Consider the following 25,183-nt stretch of genomic DNA (forward strand, 5'->3'; position numbering starts at 1 on the left):
TTCCTTATCTCTTTTGCTTCAAATGGTAACAGTTTCTCCTTGTTCATGCTTTTAATTTGATCTTTAGAACATTGAGGACAATGTTATATTTAAGTTTGGGGGTATAGGAGAAACTTTTTAGTTGCACAATTAAACTCCAGAGCCTAGAAATTTATGCTTATTAAGGATGGCACTAACCAATCTAAGTGGATGGAAGCATTTTGGTTGTAGGAGTTGAGGAACCAATCTGACTAAATGGCAACATCTAAAGAGTCTATTCATAAAAGCACAGAGCTCAGGTGTTAGAAATAACATGATAGTTTCACCATATATCGTTGATTCCTTTTCACTTCTGTTTTTATTTTGTTTTTAAACTATGTTTCTCTAAGTGATTAGATGGGGCTCACGATTCAAGTTGTTACCAATGCTAGGGTGAATTAGAGTGATTGAGATACAAAAAAAAAGAAGAGAAATTGAGACCAGACCATCAGACCAACTGGAATAAATTCAATAAAGTCGACCACTGGAACCCTTGTATATGCCAGTGTGTTGACCTAGAGTTAGGATTATCAATCACTGGTTCCCTTGTATATACCAGTGTGTTGATATTAGTCAGACTAGTATCTCAGTCCATTAGGATAGGTTCATTTTGGCGGAGGCCTTCAGACAGATATGAGAAACACCGTTCACCTAGTAAACATCAAAACCATCTATGTTTGTTCTATATCCATCTTCTTGATCTATCCATGTGATTAGTTTTGACTCCGGATATTGATGTCCATAGTGCGACTATCTGAGTAGAGCTCTGTCACTTCATATGAATTTTAGTATGCTTGAGTGCGAACTCGTGTACATCAATTGGAATTTCGCATCAGGGTACTTCCTTCTGTAGTCAATAAGTATGCCAACCAAGGAGATTCTTTAGTGCCCTCCAAGGTTCTGTGTAGATAGCTAGGGTCTGGAGTATAAAGGTTTTGTGGGTATACCTCTGGTAATCCCTCCGGAAACAACACTCCGCCACTAGGGACAGCTAGGGGTTTTAAAGGCTTATTGCATACGCTAAATGCAATCGACGATGCCTGCGACAGTGAGTTAGGATTTTATTTCTATTTTATTTTTGCTCGAGGACTAGCAAATAATAGGTTTTGGGGTATTTTATAGACACATTTTTGTGTCTGATATAATCTCAATTGCATATATTGTTAGTGCTCGATTTTTGTATTTATTTTGGCTTTTTATGTCTTTGTAGGTGTTTTTGGAAAAATAAGATTTTGCGGCGAAATTGGCTCGAAAAGTGTTTTTTGCGTTCATGGGAGGACACTTTCTATTCGGACCCTCACTTTGGATAAGGGGTAACCTAATTACTAAGGGGCATCCTATTTCCAGGCAGCTGCTAATCGCACCCCTACTCTGGTTAGGGGGTAACCATTCTTCAACATTTCAAATAATTGATTTTGGCGGGAAATTTGTCTTCTCGTCTGCGAAGCTCTCTGCTCGAATTTTGGAAGAGTTTCACGAGGATTCAATTGCGTATGTTTTTTGGGCTGGTCCTGTTAGGACTAACCAGATTTAGTAGGTCCACCAGATTCGATTAAATATGGCCATATCTTCGGTTATAAGGAAACATGGGAGAAGAAATATTATCGGGATTTTTGAGAATCCATGAAGGATTAAGAAAGTATTTTATGCGAGATTTGAATGTATTTGGTCTGGATTTAGTCTCAAGCGAGGGTAAGAGAGTTAACGTAACTCGGAAGACGCGTGCAGAGAAAGTCAGAGAGAATTGTTCTTGAAACTTGGAAGCAAAGAAATAAACTATTCTTAGGAAGATTTAATTGATTTTTAATCGGCCTGTGGGGTATAAATAAGAGGAGAGTATCACAAAGGAGGATTTTCGGGAGTTAGGGGTCTAGTCAGAGGCCAGAGATTCCAAGAAAGAAGACTTGCAAAGAATATCTATGCTGTTGCTGAAGCAGGAGGAAGAAGACGAAGCTGAAGAACATTGGACAAACGAGGAGATTCGCAGAGGCATTCTTTTACAAACAGCATAACAGAAGTATCATTGTTCAACAATAATAGATAACATATATCATAAGCTTGTCATCTTTTCTCTGTAACAGTTCAACCCGTTGTAACAGCTGTTTGTAACACCGTTGCAGCGTTGCTAACTGTCTGCTTTATTAGTTTTCTCTTGTTTTTCACATATTTGAGCTATGAACAACTATTTTGAGCACGCGAATAATATGAGGAGCTAAACCCCAACACTGAGATGACGGAGGAAGCCATATTTCATGCGTGTGGTAATTATATTTAATTCTTTCATGACTTTCGCATGGATTATTAATTTTTTATGGTTTTTATTGGACGGTTGTGATTTCAATTGATGGGTTATACTTAGGTTAAGTCTTTTGATATCCCATGCTTTAGATTTACAGTCGTTGCTTTTCAAAAATCTACCTTGGCAAAGAAATAGAGTCAATATTCTATTTGAGCTATAATTGTCTAGAATAACTATATGAATCGCATGAATGGATTTATTGGTGGAATCCTTAGTCCCAGTCTCTTGTAACATTAAGTGAAACCAAAATTAAGTATGAAATCAAATCTTTACAAGTCTTTGAACGAACTTCTACTTATAACTTTCAAAACTACATCACATGGCCACTAGATTTAGGCAGTTGGTCGCCTGAAACTTGCCACAAGTCTGTCAGTTCGGTGGCGAACTTGTATGGCCGAGATTTCATCTCATGAGGAAGGATGGCCATTGATTATGGCCGCATCTTGTTGTATAGTAGAGTAGCGCCATTGGCATAGTGGCATGCTAGTAGCCGTGGCATAGCGTCATGCTAGTGGCCGTGGCATAACAACATGATAGTAGTCGTGGCATAGCATCATGCCAGTGGCGTTGTGGCATGGTCAAACCTGTAGCATGGCCAAGGCTAGGGTTTGGCGTAGCAACTTTGCCCCAATTATAGTTTGGCATGTAGAAACGCTAATTAGTGCGTGTGGCATGTGGCATGGCGATACTTTTGTGCAAATGGCTCCATGGCTATGCCAAAGGAACTATGGCAAGGCCATAGTGTGGAAACGTCCACATGAGTGGGGATTGCCGTGGGTGGCTATGATATGGCGCCAACCCTAGGGCTTCATGGGTCTCACACGGCTCGTGGCATGTTGTGGTATCGAAGTGGCATAATTTGTGCCGCGATTGGAATTTAGGACTTTGGTTAATGCATAGGCGTGTTTTTGACCAGAAAACCCTAATATTAAGCTTTTCATGGCGTCGGCCACGAATAGGAGGTAGTTTAGCACATATGGCGCTATTTATGGCATGTTGCCACAAAGTGGCATGTTTGGCATGTTACTGCGGCAGAGTTGCATGTTGGCATGCCGATCAATATGTTATTATGGCAGGGCGCGTTTGGATTTCCAGTTAGTATGGTGGCGCGGCAGGGTGCGTTTGGCCTTTAACGTATGGTGGCAAGTTTAGAGTGTCTTGATTGGCCAAGAAAAGGGGTCGGCCAAAAATAAGGCGCGGCCACACCCCTAGTGCTTGTTGCGCATTTAAAGTGACCTGATTGGTCGGTAGGAAGGAGAGGGTCCGACCAAGCATGGGCGTGTCTACACTTATGGTGTGAGTGTGGCGGCTTTAGAGCAACCTGATTGGTCGATAGGAGATGGGGCCGACAAGTATGGGCCTAGCCACAACTTATGTGCGTGTGGAGATTTTAAAGCGACCTGATTGGTCGAGGGAAATAGGTCCGATTTTAGGATGGGGCGTGGCCAATGGCAAATGGCGCCAAGGCATGGCCACGTATTCCTTTGCAGCTGCGGCTCCCTTTTTTCTAACTCTGGGCAAGGTTTTGCACCTACTAATCCATGGCGGATTAATTACCTAGTTTGCCTAGGCTTACTCTTCGACAAGCAAGGTCTGGTATACTGCGCAAGGCGCAAAAGTAATTGATTGAATTCTATGTGTTGACACAAAGTTCTTTAAGTTCATAGCTAGAGAGCAGCATGCTTTCTGATTTGAATACCTTATGCAACGACCTCATCCTTGATATTTGGAACTTTGTGCTACTCTGCTGCGAGTGAACACAAATTGTCATGCCATATCAACAGTAAGGGTTCAACCTGGGAACATAGCATAGAAAGCATTCAAATGAACTTATATTCAGTGAATATAGGCAAGGTGCCGAAATTTACAGGAGTCTGGGATGGTTGCTACATGCGCTAGTCTGGATAACTTTCATGTAAATATATTGAACGAATTAATAAATATGCCAGTGGAGAGGTTAACACTCATGGCTCTGTTTCCTTACAGAGTGACGTCACATCAGATGCAAGGTTTTACGATTTTAACCCTAAGCTAAAACCACCATCAACACAACCATTAAACTCAATTTAGGTTCAACAGCTAATTCCAATTCCGGTGTTCCGTTCGCTAAGAAGCTTCACAAAAATGCTATTTCAAGCAATGCTACTGGAAATTCCTTGGATAGCTGAGCACCAGTAAATCTCCCAGATGAAAGGACCACAAAGCCGCATGAAGACACCTGAAGACGTGGTTACTACTTAGGAGGGTACAATGGCTTCTCTCGAGGTCCGAATGGAGAAGCCACATCTGCAACACCATAAGTGTTATATGGAGCAAGCCGGAAACGCCTCAAAGTTATCACCGATATTAATGTTTCCAAGGTCCACACTCAGGAAGATAAAAGTAAGATTCGCATAGCCGTTGTTTCAGTATGGAGATAGTTGACAACAAATCTCAACACTAGTGGAGTCCTAGAAAGGCACCTGCAGAGATCACGAAAGCAAGGATCTATCTCCATTCCACCACTACTACTATTTTATGGTCAGGAGTATCCGCTACCACTTCATCAGCAAAATGTGTAGATCCAGACCATGGCGCAATTCTGGGAATTCGTACATCTACAATAACAAAAGAGGCTTAACACATCTTCAAATCATTCATAGGGGTTAGCCTATTATGCCGACCCAAGCAAGAGCAAGCCCGGGACATCTTCAGATCTACTGGAGTCGACACGTCAAGAGAGCAGCCTCAAGAAGATAACGGTGCCCGCACCATCATGTCAGGAAAGAATCCGCAGCCGAGATAACTTCACGCTGAGGAAGATTCGAGAAGTTGTTGCACCAAAAAGATCCACGTTTCACATATTTCCTTCGCCCAAGGAAGTGGGTAATGCTGGAGAGTTCTCCAAATTTCCTACCGGAAAGACCTACACCGGGATGTTCCAGCAAAATAACAGGCATCTCGATGACTACGTCAAGAGGTCCAGAATTGAAGCCATCGATTTCCAAGTATACTGTTGGGTGCTAACACATCAACAGATAACTCACAAAGAGAGACACCTTATCAACAGCGTCACCCACGTACATGGCATGTGGTTTAGAAAGGTTACGGGTCGTTTTGCAAGAACTCCGTCAGAAACGTTTTTACACTGGCCTCCGGAAGAATTGAAACTCGTGCTAATTGGTGAAGAATCTGGGAGTGATAACTATATCAAACAATTCGTATGGAAGTCTTATACAACATACTAAAAGGGCACATCAATCCTATGAATGAGCTACAAATAGAAGCCGAAACTCTCGACTACGTGACAGCTGAAAACCTACATAATTCTTCCTGGAAAGTTATGAATTCTCGGTTTCAGGTACGTTTCATCCACCAAATAGACTCCGAATGAATAAATTCTTTTTTCCAAAGTTAGCTTTTCCTCTTAGAAAAAGAATGAGGGGTCAATCACCTCATTCCGATATCGGACGAAGATTTTGCGGCCCTTTTGGAAAGAAGACACGAATCTGAAATTTGCATCAAGTCAATGCACCAAGGTCCGCAGGCAAGCAACAATAGGCAAGCTACCGCACGTAGAAAATCATGAAAGATCCACTTCGCCGAAATAAAAAAAGAGAAGGATAAGAAGAAATAACCTCACGGACACGAGTTATATTCAAAAGAGGAATCCTTCTTTGGGGCCATAATTTCTGAGCAAATCCTTGCGTGTTACCAGAGTCCGCGGCCTCCACGCTACTCCTTCCAGCCAAGGATCGTATCGTGCCATAGCCGTCATTCCTTCATGCCAAGGTTCGTGCCCGAATCTGCCACTCTTTCCTGCCAAGGATCGTGTCGTAGCCGCCACTCCTTCCTACCAAGGAACGTGCCATAGCCGCCACTCCTTCCTTCCAAGGTTCGTGCTTTAGACGCCACACTCCTCCCTGTCAAGGATTGTAATTGCATCCATCCAAGCTGCTGCCAAGAACCTTTGATGCTTGTTTGTTGATACCAGCTAGAGCTTCACCACAGCAATAACCACTACAAAGGTAATACGTACTTCTCCATATTTTAGTTTCACATGGAAGAAGTAATAGAGTCACCAGTACGTATGCAAGATGGTGATATATTTATCATGGTTAACCCACCGACCATACAAGATAGAAACATGTAAACCACACTTGGGGACTGAGGCTCTACACTGAATCCCTTCACTGTCAAAGATCATAAGACACAGTCAACCAAAAAGTCATAGCCACGACGAGGTGATCTACTCTTCAAAGGTGTAGCGTAAGGATATCATCACCTCTCTGTATGGAAGGCGCTTGTAACACTTTACGAGGCCACGACGGATCCCAATCCTACTCAGAGAAAACAACTTCAGTAACTAAAGAAAAGTGCGACTAGGGGATGCTCATCGCAGTCCATCCCCGACAACAATCAAAGATTCATGAGATAACTCCATAGACGCGACGGAAACAATTTTCTTGAAGAAACAGGGGGAGCCACGATTAAAAACATAATTCTCTCACTTCGACCTATTTGTTATCCAGAATATTTCATCCATGTGATTTCCAAGCATCTCAGCATCGCATCCAGGAGAGTACAATAAGCTTGTATCAAATCCCATAGGGATTCAAGGTGATACAATCAAAGTAGGCTACACTTTGGGACTGAAGCCTCCTTCAGGTTTAGAAGTTTAAACGCAGTCACCACCTTACCAGCGAATGCAGCAGAAGCACATCTTCCACGAGAAAATAGGCTCAGGATAATTACACATGGGAACTACGAGCATGAGGTGCCTTCACTTCCCTCAACCAGGTTATTTCTGATGTCAACCTCGTCACTGTCGAAGCTTTACGATCCGCAGGAATTTCTCAACATGAAGCCGTACACGTACATCAAAGACTCCAAAAGCACGCCACATAGATATTCACATATCCGGCCAAGTCATCGGATCTATGACCAGACAGAAGTGTAATTGGGGACTGCTCATCCAATCCCATTCGAACAATAGTCCAAGATTCAGAAGACGGTTCAAAGGTTGTCGCTTGGAATTAAGTCCTTGAAGACTTAATAGCAGCACCTCGGCAACGGAACGCCTCTCAGCTCGTCCACTTCACCCAGCGTTTCCGGAAGATTTCGACCATACAAGCATCCACAGCATATCATCACCGCAATCAGAAAGGCAAGAATAAGCCTTCCAGACACCGGCTCGGCAGTCCAGACACCAAATAACTTAAAGTCAAGGACGGATAAATAACGCAACTACACTCTCCAAGATTATCCCTGACATGATCATTGCCGACATATATTTCATCCGTCCATCCCAGGAGTGCAATGGAGTTTGGTAAATTTGAAATTCACTGGAGAGGTTAGATGCTCATTCTTCTGGAGTCAGAACCTTATTACACATTCTGGAGAAGATCGATGGTACTATTGGGTGTCTACATGCGCAAAATAGAAAAGAGCACCTACCTTGAGTTCTCCTGGCTCGCCTTGCTGCTGATTATAACTATTGGAGATTGCTTTGTTACCGTTGACGTCACTAACAAAGAAAGTCATTCACACCGAGCTAAATTTCCAAGATTGATCAACTACTCATGGATATTACACTCACAGCTAAAATACGAAGACATGATGAACTTACCTTGCCGCTAACTATTGGCACGCCTATGATCGAGCTGCTGCAAACGAACACAAGAAGCATACGGGCGAATAATAAAAGGGGAGGAACTTAGCACACCATTTTATATGCAGACCGCTTTTGAAATTCGAGTAGAGGAGGGTTTTCTTTTTGGACCATGCACGGAAGAAGGCAGTTGGGCTCGCAACGCCAACGCTCCATGGCACCAACCTCCATGACCAAACCAGCAGCGCGCCAGCACGAGGAACACCAGTCATTCAACCTGTAATACTTCGTAGCCAGGCCAGCTGCTCAACCTGCAACGCTCCGTAGCCAAGCCAGCCGCTCAACCTGCAACGCTCCGTGGCCAAGCCAGCCGCTCAACCTGCAACGCTCCGTGGCCAAGCTAGCAGCGCACCAGTACAAAAATCACCATCCACTCGTACTTGCTTCCAAAGGTTGGTCTAACTTTTCCTGGTAACCTCTACATGTCTTTCCTTTTCGATTTTTAGCTTTGTCTGTCACCATCTAGTGCTTACCCCGCAACAATGTCACTGTTACGTACTAAGCAGGGGACTTAATGTTGATGGTGATTTTTAGTTCAGGGATAAAAATGTAAAACCTTATATTTAATGCGCCGTCCATTTAAAATTAATGAGTGCCCGGGCCTCTCTACTCACACATGTATTGAGCAACTCAGCATATTTATTCATAATGGTGCATGTAGCAACAATCCCAAACATTCTGTAAACTCTCTCCTGCATTACTCATTAGTGTATGGTTTATTGAGTATTTTCCTATGCTATGTTCCCCAGCTGAACCCTTAGTATTGGTATCACATGAAAATTAGTGTTCACTCGCAGTTGAGTATCACGAATTTCCCGAAATATCAAAATTAAGGTATGCATGAAAATGCTCAATCGGAAGACACGCTAACTGCTCTCTGAGAATAAAAGAATTTTGTGTCAACATACAGAATTTGTTAAATTTGTTCAATTTTGTGATAACTCATAAGATTCAAGTTTTCGGCCTAATTAATGGGCAAACATTAGGTCTTTTGCGCCTTGTGAAAATATCTCGAACCCTATTGGTCGAGGCCAAACCTAGATAGGCTTGGAACTAATCCGCCATGGATCTAGTAGGAGCAAAGTCCTACGAAAAAACGAGAAACAAAGAAGAACCGTGGCAAATGGGAGCGACAACAAAAGAGGCGCGTCCATGCCACATAACTTGCCGGTCAGCTCCAACAGGCGCCGCCTGTGACCGCTGGCCACGCTCCATGTTTCCCATGCCAACCTTTTTTTATATCGACCAATCAGGTCGCTCTAAATGTACCACACGCATTTAGAATGAGGCCGGCCCCACATTGCTTTCCGGCCCTCTTTCCTATCGACCAATCAGGTTCTCTCTAAATGCGCCACACGCATTTGGAATGAGGCCGACCCCACATTGCTTGCCGTCCTTCTTTCCCATCGACCAATCAGGTTGCTCTAAATGCGCCACACACATTTGGAATGAGGCCGGCCCCATGTTGCTTGCCGGACCCCCTCTTTTTTCCATCGACCAATCCGATCGCTTAAAACCGCCACACATACTTTTAATAAAGTTGGAAGTTGGTTGGTCGATGCGCCTAATTCCATTAGGAACCTAATATAGACGGCCGAATCCAGTCTCCAAAAAACAATCACGGCCGCACGATTTGGACACTTGATTTATTAAGCTTAGCTGCTCCTAACGCGCCCAAATAGGCATCACCATGCCTCCGTAAGCAACGTGCCAACACCGCTGCTGCAATCCGCGCCAAGGTGCTGAGATTGCCTAGAAGCCATCCCAAACCGCGCCTAGTGATCATCACAGACGCAATGACGATTGGCTAGCCAACTTGCCAAATCGCTCCAGCGTTCCAATTGGTAGGCCATGCCATCCCACGGCAGGCGATATACTAACATGCCACAACGGCGCAGCTGCGTGCTACCTCACTCTTTGTTCATGGACAATGCCATAACAGATCCCTGTATGATGTTTTAGGATCATGGAAACCCATGGCCAAATCCTAGCATGGCCAAAATAACTTTACATCTAAAGCTAATCAAACGGCCTAAAAGAGTCTTATTTGGCCCATACTCTCTTCACCATTAATGGAGTAATATTCAAACTCTAATCAGGCTATCCTGATCAAAATAGAATTCTTTTTTTAATGGATTTGGTTAAACCAAAAGGAAACCCTATTTTTTTAGTCACCGCCTTGTCATGATTTCCATGATCAAAACGGCCACGGCCATACTTTCCAAGATGTCGCCGCGCCACATAGCCGCACACGCCATTTAGGGTTTTGACATGCCAAACCCTAATTCGGTCAGGGCCATTATGCCGCCCTATGCTAAATAGCATCACCTAGGCATTAAGTTCGATGTGACAACTAGAGCAAATATCATTGAGCCATATTTGGATCTAACACCAATATGCCAAGATATAGTAGGCGCCATTTCGCCACTATGCCATTGGCAGGAGCCACCTTGACGCTATGCCATTGGAAGGTACCACTTTGCCACTCTGCCATTGGTAGGCGCCACTTTTCCACTTTGCCATTGTGCCACTATGCATGCGCCATTGTGCCACTATGCAGGCGCCACTATGCCATTATGCCGCCTAGCTTGTGTATGATTGGTCAGAATAACTAGGTCTTGTACATTAGACCCACTCAGCAACTTGTTGCATATTTTTCCATGAAACACTCGAGACATCAAAATTTTTACAAAACGGGGGGATACTCATCAGGGTATTGGTCTGTAAGTTTATAGCGTGCGGCGTGCAACGCGCCCATTACAAAAAAGTGTCGGGAAAGAGCGGACGGTTAAATAGCAGCAAGAGAATAGTGGGTGTAAGGCTGACCAGTTTCCCCTCACAATGGGAACGTGATGGTAAACCGCTTCTACACAACCCCACTTCTCCACTACTTAACTATCTCCACTTCCTACGACATCAGGGGTGCTCAATGACTTGTATAAATAGGTTTTCAACCTATTTCGACCAACAACAGAGTTTTGGTTATCAACACAAGTATCTAGAAAAACACCAAGAACTGTTAGCTTAAATTCCGCAAGTCAGTTCCAAATTCTGATACAAGTTATAAAACAACCACACCCTCAAAATTCAATATTTTGATCTCAACACCTTCTTCGCTTCCCTCCCTAAGATCAACCCTTCCCCTTCACTTTGTGATTGAAGCAAGTCTGGAACGGCTATTTCTTGGTTAGGACAGAATTGTACAGATTGATCTCTCGAATCTAAAGTACTCCCGTGCAGTGCATTTGTTTAGGGTTTAGATTCGTTTCTCGGCGGCACACCTAAATTTACCATTCACAGCAGAATCAATATTTACCAAAAAAACACCTAGGTTTCCCCGGAGGTTTACGATTTAAATACTTCACTTAGGGATTCGTGAAACCAGGTCCGGCTATATTTACCTTCATAGTTCGTGTATCATGATCTTGTTCTTATTGATTATCGAGATTTTCGTCAATCTCCAATCAGGAACGAGATAAATAGTAATCACAAAGTTCTCCGTGTCTTAAACTTTGTGATTCCTCATGATAGATATCTAACACTCTTTTTTGTTGATCGGTTTAAGATTGTTATCGAGAGGTGGTTAGTAATCCATGATTCTCAGCTAACTGAGTGTAAGTGTTCCGGATTTGTGAAGTTTTCTAGCTTTGTCTTTTGAAATATTTTTTCCAAGCCTTGATATAAAGGATCTAAATATAAATACCATACGCTTATCTTTTAGAGGCAGATTGGTATCAACTCTTAGGATGTAAAGGACGCCATCTAAGTGAATCAATTTTGTAGATCCTTGTGAGGTTAAATGAACATAAGGAGCACGGCTGCAGCTGAATTGCTTGGAGGGTTAATTCGGTCTCAACTACATTTTATTCCGAAGTCTAATTGTAGGTTATTGCCTGTAACAGTTAATACAGTTTGATGTTCAAACCTAGACGAGGTCTTGGGGTTTTTCTACAAGTCAAATTTTTCTCGTTAACCAAACCTCTGGTTTCTTGTGTTTTTCCTTTTCCGCATTATATTATTTTATCTTTATAATAGAAAAATCCCAAGTAGTACGTATTCAATCTAGGTAGTTTTAGTCCTTATTAATTGTGATTAATAACGATACTTGTTCTTGTTGAATTCATATCTTGAAAGATAAATTACAAGTTTCTTACTTGGCGGAATTCGGATCCTCTTGATTTGTATACAACTAGATTGATTTTTGATATTTATTTATTGAGATCATCCAAGAACTCTTCCACACAATTTGTTGTCTAGACATATTGATTATGGACGAGATAAGAGAAAACTACACTATACATTAGTTTTAGCTAACATGCTCCACTCATTCTGATACGCCTCAGGTCATCAGAGGATGATTAAGCAACATGACCCTTTTCCAAGGAAAACTGAGTTCTAATGAATATCTACATGCAAAAACCCGAAAGATTCATAGTGATATCTTTTATATTTAAAAGCGACGTTCCTTTAAGAAACAACTATTTTTCCTTTTAGACGATGCTGATAATCATCTAGTCCCTTTCTATATTCATCACCTGAAATCTTTATATCAATAAAATAACCCTTATATAAGGTTTTTTAACTTATCTAATAAAAGTTTATACCCTGACCTTAACTAAACTTAGTTTAGAGCTTTAAGAACTAAAAATAGAATCAATCGATCCAAGAAAACCCCACTGACATATCAGTTAGCAAGAAAAAATTAGGTGAAATGGACTACTAGTTTTGCAAGATAAATTTCGTTCGTAATCCCATTTTTTTTCATTTTGAAAATTTTAAAATAAAATAAAAAATTAATAGATTTTTTGATGATTTTTTTTTTGTTCATTCATAATCAACTTTAGAAACGAATAAAATTTAGGAAAATGGATTTTTTTTTTCTTCTTATAGAAATGGAATAGTTCAGATAGTTAGGACATGGATGAGCCTTTCTGGATCTATTCAATTCATCAGAACCTACACCTTTTGGTTGGTAGGTGATGGGTCAAAGATACAACTATGGCAGGATATATGAACTCTGAGAGAATTTGTCCCTTATATTTCTGCTGCTACAAGTCAATACAACATTGTATCTAATACCATATATGCAACCAATAAAACTTGGAAGATTGAAATTGTTTTTATGCTCTTTCAACCTGACATTGGCAATAAAGTACTCAACATGAGAATGATCTTGATTGGCCTTTCACCCCTAGCCACAAGTCATCCCCATATTTTTCCACATACATGGGTTCCGTCCTGCAAGGCCTGTTAGAACTCTCTTCAACCTGCTCATGGATAGATCAATCGGTTTCGGGTCGAATAGGAATAACTAGAAAATTAACCTTTGGAAAGCACCTACACCTAATATCTTAAGCTTCTCTCCTTATTTTCTCGCTAACCCATCATGCAAAAGGTATGTCATTAGATCCATCTGCTCCTTCGACTGATTATTTGTACCGGATTTCAAGTTCTCTATTGCACTACCACAAAATTGTGATGATAAACTTATATGGAATCTCACTGAAAATGGGTTTACGTTCAATTCAGATTATCATAAGCTTGTCCAACTCAAAACAAACCATAAGGATTAAGTGAACGCAGAAGAAGCCAAGTTTTGGAATCAGTTTTAGGTCGTGTGTACTCTAACTAGAGTAAAACATTTTACGTTCAAGTTTATTATTGACATTACCCTCTCAAATTTGAGAATTGCTAGAGTGATGAGACATGGAGGAGACATCTGCAAAGTACATAATGGAGAGGTGGAAACTAAAAAACATATCTTAGTAGACTATCCTTTTAAAAAGCTATTTGGCTCACTCTTGCTGGAGCTAGAAGATCAGTAGAATTATCTCGTGATAGTGTAAAAGAATGGGTAAAAGTCTGGTTTAATGAGATGATTATCTATTGGATGAAGATTGGAAGATCAAAATGGATAATGCAGCATGGGAAATCTAGAAAGCTAGATGTTGTTGTGTGTTTCAGGGATTAAAAACAAGTCCAATGGAAGTCATAAGAAGAATTCACGTCTGAATTTTATGACTGAAATAAAGATGAAAAGAATAAATAACAACAATAACATAAAACTACAAGAAAAAAATATATCCTAGAGACCCACTTATAATTTTGACTTTTATATGAATTGTGATGCTTCATTTAAGTTACCAGTTAAATCTTGTGCAAATTAGACTAATCCTCAGAAATGTTGCAGACAATTTTGCAGCAGCAGGGTGTGGATATGCTATTGGAGTCTTGAATGCTAAAGACGCAGAGTGTGAAGCTTTTTGATAGGCAGTTATGTAGGCCAAAAAACTGAGCATCCAGGAAGTGTGTTTTCCAGTGGATGCAAAAAAGGTGGTTACTGGGCTTGAAGAAGATTTTAGCAGTATCAGTTGCCAAAACCATCCGGTTATGTCAGATATTAAAGCAATATTTTAAAAAAAATTGTTATGGTTCTTACAATTTGTTAAAAGAAGTCTAAATAAACAGACAAATAATTTAACCAGGTATAATAAATTATTTAAAAAGTCAATAGTCTGGTATGATATCCCTCCTAACTTCATTAAGAGAAGTGCAGAGGAAGATAGACATGATGTTTTTAGTTGAACATGTTAATGAAATTATTTATTTGCATAAAAAAAGGGATTATGTAATTTTAAATTTAAAGGTAAAAAATTATTTCAAAAAAAATGATACAAATATACTCCATAGTTGAAATGCTTAGTGAATCAAAAATTACATAATATTAATGAATCAAAAATAAAAGGGCATTTTGACATTCCACCGAAACACCCATAGTCGAAATGCTTGGTTGTATGAAAACGGTAGCGCAAACCAGGGGTGCTGGTAGTGCAAACCCTTTGTTCAAAGTTAAAGCATCCGCCAAAATTTTAAGGCCGTAGCCCAAGTTTGCCAAACATTGTAAGACCCATCCAAGGGTAGGAAACCAAAAGAGAGCGTGGAAGATTAACCTTATGAATCACAGAACCTCTATCTCACAAACCTTCTCAATAGACTTTTGGGCATAGTCAAGGATCAGGAGGATGAACCCATGCATGAGAAGTTATTCCATTAAAGAGATCCTCAACAGCTCTATTTTGAGGAAAGAGGATTTATGCGTAGTGTAATTCGTTTCCTGGTTAAGAAAGAACGATATTTCAAAATAACAAAAAGTATAAGAAGTGGAAAACATCTCCAACTGGACAAAAAGGTAAATAAAGAGTGCTGCTGAAAAAGAGACCGAGGATACTTAATGTATACAACATATTCATTTAGAAATTAAAACAACAAATTTTGATGAAGAAATTATTCTAATAACCATGTAAATTATTGGGTGTACAGATATGACCCCATGATTATTTAATAAATTTTGTAAATTATTATAATGGCCCTATAATAATATTAAATGTTAGATTACAAAAATAACCTTCAATAAGATAGGAACAAACAGTCAACTCCTCCTTTTTTTCCTACCACCCGTCCACAATAACTCCTCCATTTCTCTCACTGCTAAAATAATCAATTCCTCCATTTCTGCTTCTGCAAAATCGTCGTCTTCATCATCTCCATTTTCTACTTCTGCTTCGTCATCTTCATCAAAATATATATATATCGTCCGTTTCATCGAAGCAATTTCGTCATCATCTTCAAAAAAAAATAAGATGAGAAAGAGGAAAATTGAAGAACGGGTTGAAATTAAAGCAGATTCAGAAAGAAATGAATTAGAAAAAGAAACAATGAATCAAGTAAAAAAAGCAAAGGTATAAGTTCTGTTGATTTTTCTTTCTATTTGATTAAGTGAATATTACATGCGCACACTAATTTTTTTTTATTTTTTTTTGGTAGGAGCATTGAACAAGAAAATCAAATCTACATCTAGGAAACGTAATACTACAGAAATCAATCGTGATGAAGAAGAAGGTACTAAACCCTAATTACCAACATAAATTCTTTCAGAAAATTCAATTTGATGGAAATGACCAGTCAGTGAATGTTAACTGCACAAACTAAAATTTTCACTGTTTTTGTAGGAGGATCAAATCATAATAATAAATCTACATCGGAGAAATTTACTACCACAAAGATCGATAGCAATGAAGAAGAAGGTACTAAACCCTAATTAACATAATAATGATTTTCAAAAATTCAATTGATTGAAACAATGAAAAGAGATTGTTTTTTATTTTGCTAATTTGAGTAATAGTATCTTAAAAAGCGGAGGTCTAACAACACCACCCAATATTTCGCTTAGCAATCTGTATGGACAAACTCGAATATACTTTTAAGAGAATCAACAAGACTCAATCAATTAAAAGTACATCAACGAATTTATATCTCTCTCTCTCTTGATTTGATTTCCTCAAACAGAAACTGTGAGTACTAATCAAATACAAGGAATAACTTGGATGGTACCAAAGACCAATATCCAAGGATCAATCAACAACCAAAGGTTGGATTACTCTAATTGATGATCTAACGCACAACCTGTATTATTTCAATTATAAAGATAAAACAATATAATGCGGAAACTGAAATAACACATACACCGGAAAATTTGTTAACGAGGAAACTGCAAATGCAGAAAAACCCCGGGACCTAGTCCAGATTGAACACACACTGTATTAAGCCGCTACAGACACTAGCCTACTCCAAGCTAATTTCGGAACGGACTGTAGTTGAACCCCAATCAGTCTCCCACTGATCCAAGGTACAATTATACTCCCTACGCCTCTGATCCCAGCAGGATACAGCGCACTTGATTTCCTTAGATGATCTCACCCACAACTAAGAGTTGCTACAACCCAAAATCGCAGGCTTTGACAATAAACAAATCCATCTCACACAGACAAGACTATCAAAGGATCAATCTGTCTCCCACAGAAAAACCCTAAAGTCTTTGTTCCGTCTTTTGATAATAATCAAGGTGAACAGGAACCAATTGATAATCCGGTTTTATAATTCCGAAGAACAACCTAGATAAATTAATCACCTCACAACAATCTTAATCGTATGGTAGCGAAACAAGATGTTGCGGAATCACAAACACTGAGACGAAGATGTTTGTGTCTACTTTTTATATCTTGCCTATTGGAGATATTAATCTCAAGCCAATCAATATGATTATACTTGTACGATAGAAGATGCAAGATCAGATCACACAACTACGACAAAATTAGTATCGGTCTGGCTTCACAATCCCAATGAAGTCTTTAAGTCGTTAACCTGGTTTTAGAAGAAGAAAACCAAAGGTAAAGGAGAAACGACTCTAGCATGCAAACTAGTATCACACCTGAAGTGTGGGGATTAGTTTTGCACAATACTAGATGTCTCCTTTATATAGTCTTTCAAATCAGGGTTACGCCTTGGTCACAAAGCAAACAATATACACCGTTAGATAAAAACCTGATTTAGATTCAAGCTAATATTTCTCAACCGTTAGATCGAAAACTTAGCTTGTTATACACAAATGAAATGCACGCTTCTTTAGGTTTGTTAACCGTACCCAAACGTGTACATTTATTGGTTCAACAATAGTTAACCAAAAGGTTAGCCATATGATCATTTCATACCAATCATATTCTTCTTCACCATAACTAGTTAAAATGACTTCAAATGAACTAGTTAGAGAATTGTTCAATTGCAAGGAAATCTTATGTACTGCACAAGACACAATTGAAGCAAAGATGATTTGATTCACTCGAATCGGTTCATGAACTTTATATCCACGGTTTGCAAATTGCATTCCTTAGTCTTTATAAGTTTAAGTTCAGAAATCATCTTCAGATATATAACCTTCTTAAGTTCGCACACTAGGTTCGTGGACTTAAGCACTCGGGCAGAGTTTACAAACTCCTGTAGAAAATCTCGTCAAGACTATCCGCCGGTTCGCGGACTGGTACTCACGCAACAAGTTTGTCTACTCCAGCAGAATTTCTCGGGATGAGAAGTTCAGCAGTTTGCGGACTTGGAAACAAGCCATTCTTCCGGTTTCTCTTGATCAACAAAGTTCGCAAACTTTGGTTCAAGGGATAGGACTTATGCACATATGTGTTTCCACAACAATACTTATGTCCATCATTGGTTATGTAATCTAAAATTTCATTTCAACCATTGAAACATTCTTAGAGGACTTTATATAGTTGTTACACCATTTCTCGTCAAAACAATTTTCAAAGTGATTGAAACATATCATGACTTTCTTCACTAGGGAAAGATAAACATGGTCTAAGCAAAACGCTTACCAACACATATTTCGAGATATAGATAGGTGAGGTATACTCGGCTCGAAATACTAAATGTGTATAATCTAAGTCTACATATAGCATACAACTTTTTGTCTCAATAAGTAGGAGATAGAGTAGATAGACTTTTGAGTGACAGATAAGTTCAAGTCTTCACATACCTTTTTGTCGAGAAGTTCCATCGGTTCCTTGAGTAGTTCTTCTTCTTGTATGATGAATCGCCATGAAGTCCTTGAGATCAACTACATTTTCTATCCTAGTCTGAGACTTAGCTATAGTAGACTAGAAATCAAGACTTATAGTTTTGATCACTAACATTGACAAACATGCTTGAGATAGCAATGCATGCGAGTTCGACCGAGCAATGCTCTAACAATCTCCCCCTTTGTCAATTTTAGTGACAAAAATATCAATACATATGGAATACAAAAAAGATAAAGAAACTTTAGTAGATCCTATTCCACATGTCTAATCTTCAACATTCCTCGAAATCTTTGTCACTTCCAAGTACTCCAATGATCTCAAAGGTTGTAAGTTTAGCATCACCGTTGTTGAATATCCGTAGATATAACAATGAGAAAGCATCGGTCTCGATCATTGTTATACAGTGTCAAAGTCCAATTGTATCACAACTTCAACAATAATACTATGGTGATATGTATCGCTCCCCCTTATTCAATACTCCATCTCACATGGAAACCACTCCTCCTTACACGATGATCCCTAAACCATATGTATTTGTAGTGTGAACTACATATTAATTCTCCCCATTTTTGTCAATAAAATTGCAAAAGGTACAAGAACGGGATCATAATGAAATTTCCATAAGAGACATTTCATGACTAAAAGAAAATACATACCATCTAATTTAGATGCAATCATATAGACGAAGCTAATAGCATTCATCAAAGAGTTTAAAGATACAAGATAACCCCTTTAAAATTCCACATCCGCACACCCCTCAAGATATGACCATTAAGCACAAGTTCAAAAGAACCCTCCCCCATTTGATGTCATTCCCGAAAGAAAAACAACGAGCGACCTTAATTTCAAACGAAAAGAAGGATTTTTATTGGACACCAAAAACCACGAGAATGATTTTCTATATCCAAAAAATCAATCAAATTAATCACAAGTAAACCCATGATTAATTTAATCGGAATCCGCAATCAAATTAAACACAAAAAGTGATCAATTCAATTGATTGTGCTCAACATAAGATAACTTACGGAGCTACGACTAAGTTAACCATAAGAAAATGATTAGCTTAACCGTTCATATACTCAACACAAGAAAACCTTATGGAATCACGAAAATACTCAACAAGATTAATTACAAGAAAAACCATAATTAATCTAATTGGAATACACAACCAAACTAATTACAAAAGTAATCAATTTAATTGTCATTTGTTTTGATCGACATAAAAATACTTATGGAGCAATAACTAAATAACCAAACAAGATGATTAATTTAGTATAATATGCTCGACATAACATATCTCACGGAACAACAACTAAGCTAAGAAAATCAACTTGGTTGTATAATGCTCAACATAAGATACATTACGGAGCCTCACGATAATACATAAAATATGGATCAGGGATGATCAATACTGCAGAATACAGAAGGATTCATTCTATCTTCAATCACTATTTGCATAACGACAATAATAGACATAATCCTTGAAAACAAAAGATTTTAATCTATCTTCCATCAAATAATTGACAATATAGGCTTAACTTTTGTATTTGCCAAAATTCCATTCATTCTTTTACCAGTACGTGAATACCGAACACGAACGACTTTACTTTGGACAAAGTATGGGACAAACATAGTTCACGGACGTAAACACCAATATCCCATAAAAAATTCCAATATATCAAATCATAAAGATTAATACTGCAAAACATCATCCTCCAAATATTTTTAGAATTTAAATCAATAAATCTAAAGACATGAAGATGAAAACATTGGACATAGCTATGTGTAATCACAATAATTGCTATTCCAAACTCTAGTAATCCTTCTCAAAAGTAAGAATAAATTCTCACAAGAAGTTTCCTAGGCATCGAGACAAACTCGTAATGCACATATAAGATGATTTGTCCTTGGGGAGTAGAATCAATCTTTTTCGCCTGGATTTACACCAAGAATAGCTACCAAAGGCATATAAAAATATTTTCAAAGAAGAACATACAAAGTCATTAACGACCATGCACCATAGTTCACATAAAATGATTGTGAACATTCAAGAATCCCCTAGTAATGCGTACTACTTCCCATTCTTGAACTTCCTTCTTTGTGATTCACCAACAACATTCTTGAAAAAGATACAAATGAGCTTAGAAGAGTACTATTCCATGAATTCAAGTGTCCAAGTTCAAGAGAAGTGGAACAAGTGCAACGAAACGGAGCAAAACACTCAAAAACAAGAGACAGGACAAATACCAATCTTAAATCATCCAAATTCAATAACTATCACCTCCATTTTGAAGAGAAATCAAATAGGAAGAGACTGCAAAAAGAATGAGGTCATTCCGAGTTCGGACGAAGAAGTTACGGCCAAAACAAGTTTACCGAATATCGTCGTCAAGTATGCATACGGGTTTGCAAAAGAATTTTCAAGTCCGCGAACTTAAACCCCTGGATTTTGATTTTAAAAGATGTTATGCATACCTGGTAGGTGTACCATGAAGTCCAAACATCCCGAACTACTATTTTCGAACCTAAACATTTAAGAACCTTAAACACAGATCAAGTTAGGTAGAAATGAACGATAATCAAGGTACATGGATCATTATAAGTACTCGAACAAGTAATAAAAACATAAAACTTGCTCAAGTTTATAGACATACCTTTTTAGAAAAGTCCAATTGAATTATACAGCCTTACCTAATATAATCTGTGCGCCCCAGTTGTTGTGCTTCCCTCACCGGTGAGGATGCACTTTCAACACAAACAAGTTGTGTTGAGGTGAACAATGTCTTGCTCACCATGGCACCAAGAAAGAGTTTCTTTCCAACAACTCTTAAATTTTGTAGTGTTGAGAAACACTCAAGGAACTGTTTTTATAAGTCCATCAAAGAACTTCAAGATAACCCAAAGAGATTTGTGTTTCTGATTTCTTGTTTTCCAACTTATAAAAAACAGTTTCCGCAGATAGTTTTTAGTACTGCGAAGGGAAACTCTTTTGATAAAAAGAGACGTCCTAGATTCTTCATAAAAGAAGACAATACTACTATCTTGATAGGAAGTATCAGGAATTGAGCAACGAAGCAATTCATGCTTTGAGGTGATACACTCAGATGACTGAGAATTAAACTCCTCTTGTAATTCGTTTAGTTTATCACAACTAACTGGATTACGCAAAGGAGGAGCATTGCTCTCACTTATTAGTAAATCAATATCAACCTCAACATGAATATTATTCATCATAACTTGATTTATCCTGTCAAGAGATTCTTGCTCTTTCTGGAGGTATAACTCAACATCTGGAGATAAACTCTCAAGCTTCTTTAAAGCCCTGAAAACACTTCAAGGGATTATAAACCTGGTGGAGGTTTAGATAGAATTTCTTCTACAGATTTTATTAAATCAGTCATGGAAGAGAATTCTGAAATCCCTGGATCTGGTGGTGCATTTATTGAGATAGAACTACTGTCCATAGAGTGAGATCGCTACAAACACATACTTTTGAGGTCTTGAATGTGTTTTCCTGCTCTGATACCAATTGAGAAAGCGGGGGTCTAACAACACCACCCAATATTTCGCTTAGCAATCTGTATGGACAAACTCGAATATACTTTTAAGAGAATCAACAAGACTCAATCAATTAAAATTACATCAACGAGTTTATATCCCTCTCTCTTGATTTGATTTCCTCAAACAGAAACTGTGAGTACTAATCAAATACAAGGAATAACTTGGATGGTACCAAAGACCAATATCCAAGGATCAATCAACAACCAAAGGTTGGATTACTCTAATTGATGATCTAACGCACAACCTGTATTATTTCAATTATAAAGATAAAACAATATAATGCGGAAACTGAAATAACACATACACCGGAAATTTTGTTAACGAGGAAACTGCAAATGCAGAAAAACCCCGGGACCTAGTCCAGATTGAACACACACTGTATTAAGCCGCTACAGACGCTAGCCTACTCCAAGATAACTTCGTACTGGACTGTAGTTGAACCCCAATCATTCTCCCACTGATCCAAGGTACAGTTGTACTCCCTAAACCTCTGATCCCATCAGGATACTGCGCACTTGATTCCCTTAGCAGATCTCACCCACAACTAAAAGTTACTACGACCCAAAATCGCAGGCTTTGACAATAAACAAATCTGTCTCACACATACAAGTCTATCAAAGGATCAATCTGTCTCCCACAGAAAAACCCTAAAGTTTTTGTTCCATCTTTTGATAATAATCAAGGTGAACAGGAATCAATTGATAATCCGGTCTTATATTCCCGAAGAACAACCTAGATAAATCAATCACCTCGCAACAATCCTAATCGTATAGTAGCGAAACAAGATGTTGCGGAATCACAAACAATGAGACGAAGATGTTTGTGACTACTTTTTATATCTTTCCTATCGTAGATATTAATCTCAAGCCAATCAATCTGATTATACTCGTACGATAGAATATGCAAGATCAGATCACATAACTACGATAAAAGTAGTACCGATCTGGTTTCACAATCCCAATGAAGTCTTTAAGTCGTTAACCTGGTTTTAGAAGAAGAAAACCGAAGGTTAAAGGAGAAACGACTCTAGCACGCAAACTAGTATCACACGTGAAGTGTGGGGATTAGTTTTGCACAATTCTAGATGTCTCCTTTATATAGTCTTTCAAATCAGGGTTTTTCTATGGTCACAAAGCAAACAACATCCACCGTTAGATGAAAACCTGATTTAGATTCAAGCTAATATTTCTCAACCGTTAGATCGAAAACTTAACTTGTTATACACAAATGAAATGCACGCTTCTAGGTTTTTTAACCGTACCCAAACGTGTACATTTGTTGGTTCAACAATAGTTAACCAAAAGGTTAGCCATATGAGCATTTCATACCAACCATATTCTTCTTCACCATAACTAGTTCAAATGACTTCAAATGAACTAGTTAGAGAGTTGTTCAATTGCAAGGAAATCTTATGTACTACACAAGACACAATTGAAGCAAAGATGATTTGATTCACTCGAATTTTTTCATGAACTTTATAGCCACGGTTTGCAAATTGCATTCCTTAGTCTTTATAAGTTTAAGTTCAGAAATGATCTTCAGATATATAACCTTCTCAAGTTCGCACACTAGGTTCGCGGACTTAAGCAACCGGGCGGAGTTTACAAACTCCAACAGAAAATATCGGCAAGACTTTCCGCCGGTTCGCGGACTGGTAGTCACGCAACAAGTTTGTCAACTCCAGCATAATTTCTCGGGATGAGAAGTTCGGCAGTTCGCGGACTTGGCAACAAGCCATTCTTCCGGTTTCTCTTGATCAACAAAGTTCACAAACTTTGGTTCAAGGGATAAGACTTATGCACATATGTGTTTCCACAATAATACTTATGTCCATCATTGGTTATGTAATCTAAAATCTCATTCCAACCATTGAAACATTCTTAGAGGACGTTATGTAGTTGTTACACCATTTATCGTCAAAGAAATTTTTAAAGTGATTGAAACATATCATGACTTTTGTCACTAGGTAAAGATAAACATGGTCGAAGCAAAACGCTTACCAACACATATTTCGAGATATAGATAGGCGAGGTATACTCGGCTCGAATTACCAAATGTGTATAATCTAAGTCTATATATAGCGTACGACTTTTTTGTCTCAAGAAGTATGAGATAAAGTAGATAGACTTTTGAGTGACAGATAAGTTCAAGTCTTCACATACCTTTTTGTCGAGAAGTTCCACCGGTTCCTTGAGTAGTTCTTCTTCTTGTATGATGAATCGCCATGAAGTCCTTGAGCTCAACTACATTTTTTATCCTAGTCCGAGACTTAGCTATAGTAGACTAGAAATCAAGACTTATAGTTTTGATCACTAACATTGAAAAACATGCTTGAGATAGCAACGCATGTGAGTTCGACCGAGCAATGCTCTAACAGTATCATGTTATTCTCTTTTATGTTAGGGTTATTTAAAGAATTGTACCCAGCAAATGACCAACACCTAGCTTTGGTACCCAACATTTGGAATATTAACGGTTGGCACCTAAAACTGATGTTGACTTTCAAGTCAAACTATTGACTAAACTTTGTTATAATTTTGTTACAGAAAATATGATATTACCTTATTGGCCTTATGATTGCTGATAATGCCTACACTTATCCTAACGCCCACACAGTACGTGTCTTAATATCTATCTGCTAAACTAGATTAACAGTTGGGATGGGATCTCAAATATGACTATGAGTAACCGTCGATTAACCATTACCTTCTACAACACAATTGTGTTACATTTCGACTTCCTCTTTTTTCCTACAGCCGAGCAGACCTCCACTACTGTCTATACTACCATCAATTTGTGTTGATCAATTGAGAGGATTATGAAGAGAATTAGGAGTTATATGGATTTTTGGAATTATGTATATATCAATAAAGATTTTGATATTGAAAATTCAATGATTAATTGAAGAAAGGGGAAATGTTATTATTTGAATGGTGTCTGAAACATGGAGATTGCTGATTATTTTCGAGGTAAGTGATTCGTGGTAATTTTAAAAAATTGGGTACTAATCAACAAAAATATTTGACAGAAAAATTATTAGAAAGAAGAGTTTTGTGCCATGGATACATGGGTGTTTGTCGAGGGTTTGTGAAGAATCAGCAGACGGGTTTAATTTTAAACGAGAAATAAGAGAATAAGATGATGTTGCTCCAATTGATGTACAAGTGGAGAAGACAATGGTCTTGATGGGTATCTGCTAAAGGTTGTTGCTGCAATGATGGGTTTGAATTG

At 38.6% G+C, this 25,183-nt stretch overlaps 1 long non-coding RNA gene across 1 annotated transcript; it reads left to right on the forward strand.

Annotated features, from left to right (window-relative positions):
* Positions 1–15,494: 15,494 nt before the first annotated feature.
* LOC113334804 lies at positions 15,495–16,062 on the forward strand. Its single transcript, XR_003352959.1, has 3 exons — positions 15,495–15,706; positions 15,792–15,866; positions 15,977–16,062. It is a non-coding gene; the product is annotated as an uncharacterized LOC113334804 (long non-coding RNA).
* The last annotated feature ends 9,121 nt before the right edge of the window (positions 16,063–25,183 follow it).

The sequence above is a fragment of the Papaver somniferum genome, unplaced genomic scaffold (genome assembly GCF_003573695.1).
Source record: "Papaver somniferum cultivar HN1 unplaced genomic scaffold, ASM357369v1 unplaced-scaffold_137, whole genome shotgun sequence".
In the NCBI taxonomy this organism is placed as follows: domain Eukaryota; kingdom Viridiplantae; phylum Streptophyta; class Magnoliopsida; order Ranunculales; family Papaveraceae; genus Papaver; species Papaver somniferum.